Here is a 7,598-nt window from a genome sequence, read left to right on the forward strand (position 1 = left end):
ACCCTACCCATAATTTATTCCTAAAAACAGTGTGAAATGATAGCTGATTAACAAGGGTGTGGAAGCACCCAACCCTGATTGTAAGCCTAAAACAGATATTTCCTGAAAAGTTATCCCTCAATTCTGATTGGTTGATTTGAATGTTGTTCCAGGATCAACAAGGATGTTGATCCAGGAACATGTTGTACTTGGTGAAATCACGTTCACCAATCGTGACAGTATCGGTTGCGATTCTTAGTGAATTCCCTCCCAAATCTAAAATGGCACCAACATAAACAATGAGGTTATCCCATCCCCCTTCCAGAAAGAGCTGTACTGGTTTTTCTGCTCTCATGTCTATCAGCTCCCACTCTCCTTTAGTTGTCATCGCTTCAAGAGAATTTTTGAATATCTGCTCCACTGGCAGAAAGAAGAACAACTGAATATCATCACCTAGAAAAAAGAGACCAATAGGTACAATATAATCACAAGTAGCCAAACAGGAACATACTTTTTTCAGTTTTGCTTACTCACGAGAGTGTTTATAAGAGTTGAACGTGTATGTACAGTTTTGAAAATCAAATGGAAAGGTGTAGATGTCCAGTCTGCAGGAGCTGATCACGTGAAACGGCTGTCCGTCAAGCACCAGGCCAGTGTTGGTCACATAGACGTAGTATGTTTCTGGTGCTCGGTTTTCATCCATGCTGTAAAATGATGGTGGGTAGCAGGTTAAAGTTTATGGATGTACATTGCAAGTGTGTAAACACACTTTTTTCCCCCAATCCAGTAGTCATAGCTGTTACATTCAATATTTGCAACTTACAATTCATTGATGACAATGTCTGGAATCCATATCTTTTGTCTTGGTAGTGAGATCTTGTTCGTTCCACACTCAGCAGGATCCCAGCTCAAACCTTCAATCTGCCACCTCTACAAAAAATAATTATTCAACTAGTGCTATTGCTACTAGTGCCTGGACGTATTTAGCTCCGTAAAATGTTATTGAATCATGCGAGACGACTATTAATACCTACTAAACTATGGGTGTGTGATATTTATCATCTGCGCAGGGCCGGATTTACGCATAGGCTTCTAGGCATGTGCCTATGATCGCTCGTCCAGGGAGGGCCCAAGTACAATGAAGAGATATATAATATTTTTGTTACTCTACGGGTAGGGCTGCACGATAAATCGCATGCGATGAAGGTGATGGAGATTTACCGCTGATTACAGAACCGGCTTTACTGACAAGATGCGCGTTAAATATCGCATGCGATTTATCGTGCAGCCTATACCTACAACAGCAAAAGAACCAAAAAACAATAACCAAATAAATACAACAAACAATGGGGGAAAAATGACAAACTATTTACATGTTTTCCACCTTTTTATTTACAGAAAGCACATTTTCCTCCTCCCACTCTCTCTCACAAACGCACATATACATTTATTAATAAATAGCATTAACATACATTTATTTTGCCATGATGAGGTATTTATGTCACGATGAGGTAAATCCGTCCCTGCATCTGCGATAATATCGTAATTGTTGTTGCGAACTGACATTGTCGAGTATGTCACTCACTTTGCAAAAAACAAAGACAAACTCGTCTTGACAATCCAAAAGCATTTACTGTGTGATGAAGCCTATTAGAATGCAGGTATGAAAGCAAAAAACATCCGTGAATGGGATTTTGTTTTTAATATTTGTACGATGTGAAATAGTTAAAGGGGACATAACACACACAGTTTTACATAATCTCATGTTAATCTTGAGTACCTATAGAGTAGTACTGCATCCTTCATATCTCCAAAAAGTCTTTAGTTTGATCATATTTATAAAAGAAAGATACAGCTTTACGATTCTCTCCGGAAACAGCCGAGCACCTGGAGGTGCGCCGTGGGCGGAGCTAAAGAGTGACGAGCACTTGAGCTCCGATTGCCAACAAAACACAGACATTTGATGCAGTTTCACTTACCAGCTGCAGTTCTGAATCATGACCACGATCTTTTATAACTCGAACCGCTCTATCTTTCAGTATCAAACGATGTGCAAATACAGCGTTGAACTGGGCCTTGTTTATAAAACCTTCGTGAACAAACACACTTGTGAAACTCCATTACTGCCCCGGAAAAACAAACTGCATCCACTGTTTACGTAACGCTGGGTTCTTTGGGAAGCTGAACAAAGTTATCTTTCCCTTACGACCGAAATCACACTTCTTTGGAGAGATTCTTCCCGAGCGAGTCCCGTGCAGCGCTGCCGCCGGATGAAGCGCGTTGATGGGCGCGATCTCGCTCTTGCTCTGGTCGATGCGTGCGCGGGCGTGTTCTTCGGGAGAAATGCCCATATAAGGAGTTCCACCCTCATTTACGTCATGAAGAGCCATGATCGAAAAAAACTCTCAGAAACTTGTACGAACCCGGAAGTAAGATTTTTGGCACAGAAATACTCTGTCATACTTCAGTATCAAACAATGTGCAAATCCAGAGTCGAACTGGACCTTGTTTATAAAACGTTCGTCAACAAACACAAAAACTGACACTCCGTTGCTGCCCATATAAGGAGTTCCACCCTCATTTACGTCATGAAGAGCCATGATCGAAAAAAACTCTCAGAAACTTGTACGAACCCGGAAGTAAGATTGTTGGCACAGAAATACTCCGTCATACGTCCAAATTGTTTTTTGAAACTTTGTCCATGCTTAGCATGAGAATCCAACTCTTTAATAGTGTAAACAACTCTGAATGCATGAAACAGCATTGTACCCCCCATTTAAGTAATCTCACACAAGCATCAGTGCCGTTTTCCTAACTATTAGCGCAGGAGCGCAGTCACGAATGCTATGTTGATTTTATACAACAGTTCAACAAACAAGAAGTTAATATTCCATGAGTTTTCTTAGTTTCACTAATGCAAATTAGCGCTTAGTGATTTATTCATAAATCGCTTTCTGTGCTGGGTAGTAACTGATTACATGTAATCTGGATTACGTAATCAGACTCCAAAAATGGAGTACTTGTAATTATATTATATTATGTTTTTAAATGTTTATAATCAGATTAAAGTTACTTTTTATGTATTAGATATTTACATTTTATTCACATTTCACACAATTTAATCAATATGGTACAATAGCCGCTTTTCCACTGTCGGGCCAGTGCGAGGCAGTGCTTCAATGGGCGGGGCGGGGCGGGGCGAATAGCCCCAGACCTGTAGCACCGAGCCCAAAATCACACTGCGTTTCCACCGTCGGGCCAGAAGCTCTGCTGCACTTTACTAAAACCCGCCTTTACACACCTTTTTGGGACAACTTCATGCAACCATTATTTCAGTTAACAGAAAACTAATCATAAATAAATCACTGGAGCTAGCGAGATCACAAAATGAACAGGATAAAAGCGGCGCGTGTTTGCATTTTTTATTGTTTACTTAAAGATTTAAATCCAAAAGCATCAGTGTTATACGTAGTGATACATTGATCGTAATGAAATAAGTTTTCAGGACTGAAAATTAGCCACACAGAAATAAAGTGGTATTTATCGTTATTTCACAAAAGAAAGTGGACACATTTATTCAGTCACGTCTGTTTCTGTTTATTTGTAGTCACAGTATACATCACATTTAGAAAGAATTATTATTTCTATAATTTTTCCATCAAAAATACGACCTGAGTAGCAGAGGGAGCTCCCGAACAAAAACTATTATTATTTTATGACATACAGGGAGCTAAATATGAATATCAGACAGTCAGGTATAAAGAGACGAGACTTACTGACAGATAAAATACGTTACTAAATACACGATTGTAATATCCTATATGATTGGTCTGATTTCTTCCAGCGGTCGTATTTACCATTTTTACTATGGTAATGGCTAGCTTGCATAGTCTTTTGCATCGCTTATACATATTTCTGCCTTGTATGGTGATCATAATCCACATCAGATCTCAAACGGAAGTTATTTTAAAAACTCGCTGCTGTCGAAAAGTGAGTTTTGAGCTAAAATTATTTTAAAAGTCTTTAATGCTGGTGTTATAGCTGTTAACTTTATAAAATGATGCACGCCGTTTATGCTCTCCAGACGCGGAGAAACTCTGCCTTTGTTCATAACCACTCCTCTAGCCCCAGCTGGCTCGCTTTGGCCCAGGGTTTTCGTCGGGCCAAAAAATCCGGGCCGTTGGCCCCAAGGAAGCCCCGGCGAGGCACGATCAAGCCCCGGAAGTGACAGTGGAAACGCGACTGGCCCTGGCACGCACTAGCATGCCCGCTTTTGGCCCGACAGTGGAAACGCTGCTAATAATTCCAATCAAGTCAATGTGATAAACAAGTTAGGTCAAAAGTAATCTAAAAGTAATCAAAAAGTAGTCAGACTACATTACCTAACATGTGTAATCTAGATTATATTACTAACTACCGTATTGGCCCGAATATAAGACGACCCTGATTATAAGACAACCCCCGTTTTTCCAGATGGACCTTTTGGAAAAAAGGCTTTTTAAAAAACAAATCTTGTTTTTTCTCAGTAAATTTTTCATGTCATTTGTCTACCCACCACTGATCACTTACATCATTTCATGTGAATCAGCCATTTTGAATAAATAATTTGAATGAATGATTCAATGAATCAGTCATTAAGACAGGGACTTGCTGCCACCTACTGGTTGTTTTAGTGTCTTATTTATTTATCAACCATGCCAGACCTAAACCAGCCAAGGTACCAGCACAAAAACACACTCAGCAATATCTCAGCAAGATTTTGTAAAACAATATTGTTTAATTATCATTATTGGAAAAATTCCAATAAATATTGGGATTCTTTTAGTCAATATCACACACCCCTTGTCTAAACAGTGTATTTGTTGACTCTTACCATCCTCACCCACAGATATGTTTCCAACACCTGTGATTTTTCATTCTGAAAGGGAAAATATAGCAATCTGTAACCATTTCTACAATATTAAGTGGGATTAGTACTATAAAAATGTCATGATTTTGTAAATGTTAAGTCAAAGTTGCTTACCACTCCTAAGATTCCATAGAGAGTCAAGTCCACGGTGACGTTGGTAGGAGTACTCAGACTTATAACTGGCCTTGCATCGCTGTAGAGGATGACTTCCTCTTTCATGGCATTAAGGAGCGATTTTGTTGTTGGTTCTGAACAGTTTAATGGCTTTACGGATCCTAGCAAGAGAGCTGAAAGAGCAAAACCTGAATAAAGCATTTTGCATTTCATGTAATAATAGTGGACAATAGAGTTTGTTTGTTAATTAATGTTTTATGTGTATCAAATCACCTCAAATGTTCTTGCTGTAAAATCACTAGAAATATCACTAAAAATAGATTAAGAAAAAATGAATTGTATGGAAATGAATCTTACAGTGTATAATGAAGCAGTTGGTGATCAACTGGAGCCAAGTGAGAGTGGCGTACCATGTAATAACCTGTTGAATATCCAATTGGGTTACACTTTATTTTAAGGTGTCCTTGTTACAGTTTAATTATACACTTAAGTACTGAGTAATATTAATGAACTACATTTAACTACTATATGGTTAGGTTTAGGATTAGGGTTTGGCTTAGGGTTACTTGCATGTGATTATGTATAATTAATTGTTATTATAATAGTAAGTACATGCAACGTGTAACAAGGACACCTTAAAAGAAAGTGTTACCTCCAATTGCAATATATAGCAAATAATCACAAAATACAACCTCACCAATTAAATACAGCAACAACTATAAACTCTCATTACCAAGATTCTTCAAGATATGAAACTATATGAAATTAAAAATTAGAATTTCAAAATGTTAAAAAAAAATATGATAGAGGAAATTAAAACAAACAACAACAAAATTATTATAGCTATTAATCTTTTAAAACTAGAACAATGTGTATTAAAAAAAAAGTTCTTTTAGACGAATACACATTAAAATGATATATTATAACACCAACAGTCTTACTTGCGTTCTTGGAAGACGGATAGAAGCCATCAGGTCCTCAATAACTTGGACTGCAAGTAAATATTTAGCAGATTTTTTTCCTTTGCCAATTTTTTTATGTGTGGAGGTTTGAATCGCAGAATGGAGAGTGAACATAAAATAAATGCTTTTTATAAGACTTATTTGTTTACACAAATTAGAATAACCACAAGGGGTTCTCTCTCATATTTCAAAGCATTTTTCTAAATGTGATATAGTAAAAACAATTCAATCTCAATATTCATTAATATTCAGTATGTACATATTCATGCATTTGATCATCACCCCCCCACTACATATTCATGATCAAAAGAACCAACAGCAAGTTTCCAAGCGAGCCCAGCTTGAAGTAAGTTGCAGGAGTGAAGATGGGATCAGACTGAGGCCTGACGCAGAATCTGAGCAGGTAAGAGAAGGTCTTGCAAATGTTTTATAAACAGACCAAAGGACAGTTGTCTAACGTGATACCAAGGTCCTCGTCTTTCTGTGTGGGTGAGATGGTTGAGTTGACAAGTCTTGGCAAGGGTGGTTCTTGGCTGGAATTTGCAAAATTAAAAAAAAAAAAAAAGTAGCTTCAGATGAAATGCTTTCATGCAGCATGCAGGTTGTATGTTAACATGCAGTAAAACATCTATAGTATAAATAATCTGCCATGGTTTCTACACTGTTTTGTTTATTAAAGGAACATGCAAAAGAATATGTAACTCAAATCGTGTTTCGAATCATGTTCCTTTTGAGAAGAGTTGTCATATATTTCTGAATCATTGGACTTACACAATAAAACTTTGAATAAAAATATTGCATTAACCCCAGTGTTTTAGTGGCACAAGGTACTGTAAATACAGTATATATATATATATAACTGTAAACAATACAATCATTTAGTAGCATCATTTGTAGCAAAGTCAGTGTAAACACTAAGCCATGTTTGTTCGGTAGTTTAGGTTTTATTAAATCACATAATTAAAACACCCAAGCTCCTATATATGCATTTACTGTAGATGAAGTAGCAATTTTTGTAGTGTACTAAAAATCTATTTTTAATTATTAAATGATTTGATTTTGAAAGGCTTTTGTAACCACTTAGAAAAATAATACCACTGTATCAATGAGAACACCTCCAGAAAATACAATGCTTAAAGGGGTCATATGATGTTGCTAAAAAGAACATTATTTTGTGTATTTGATGTAATGAAATGTGTTTCAAAGTGCAGCAAAAGATGATGACCGTTGCATTTTAGACCAATGGCGATTGAGTGTGACTGGCAATATTTGCTACTAAAATGATTGTGCTAGAAGAAGAGTGAGAACTCTGTTATGTCTGGTTTCACTTTTATCATCTCAGTGAACATTTATGACATTTTATTTACGCGTTTCCAGATGTGTCAGTGTGAACGAGCAACTTTTGGAAAATGCTAGTGTGGATGGAGAGCGTTTTGTTAACAGAAATGTTGTTTTGAAATATGTCCAGATTAATGTAGATATAGACTGATGTAGAGTCTCTGCACACTGAGTCCGAAATTTTCGTATGCGTTTTTTCGTATTCGAAATCCTAGAAATTCGTCACGCACAGAAACCTTGCACACTGAGTCTGATGCGTATTAATTAATCCGTTGCGAAAAAATTCGCAAAACAGC

The sequence above is a fragment of the Sinocyclocheilus rhinocerous genome, unplaced genomic scaffold (genome assembly GCF_001515625.1).
Source record: "Sinocyclocheilus rhinocerous isolate Xijiao unplaced genomic scaffold, SAMN03320098_v1.1 scaffold579, whole genome shotgun sequence".
NCBI classification, from domain to species: domain Eukaryota; kingdom Metazoa; phylum Chordata; class Actinopteri; order Cypriniformes; family Cyprinidae; genus Sinocyclocheilus; species Sinocyclocheilus rhinocerous.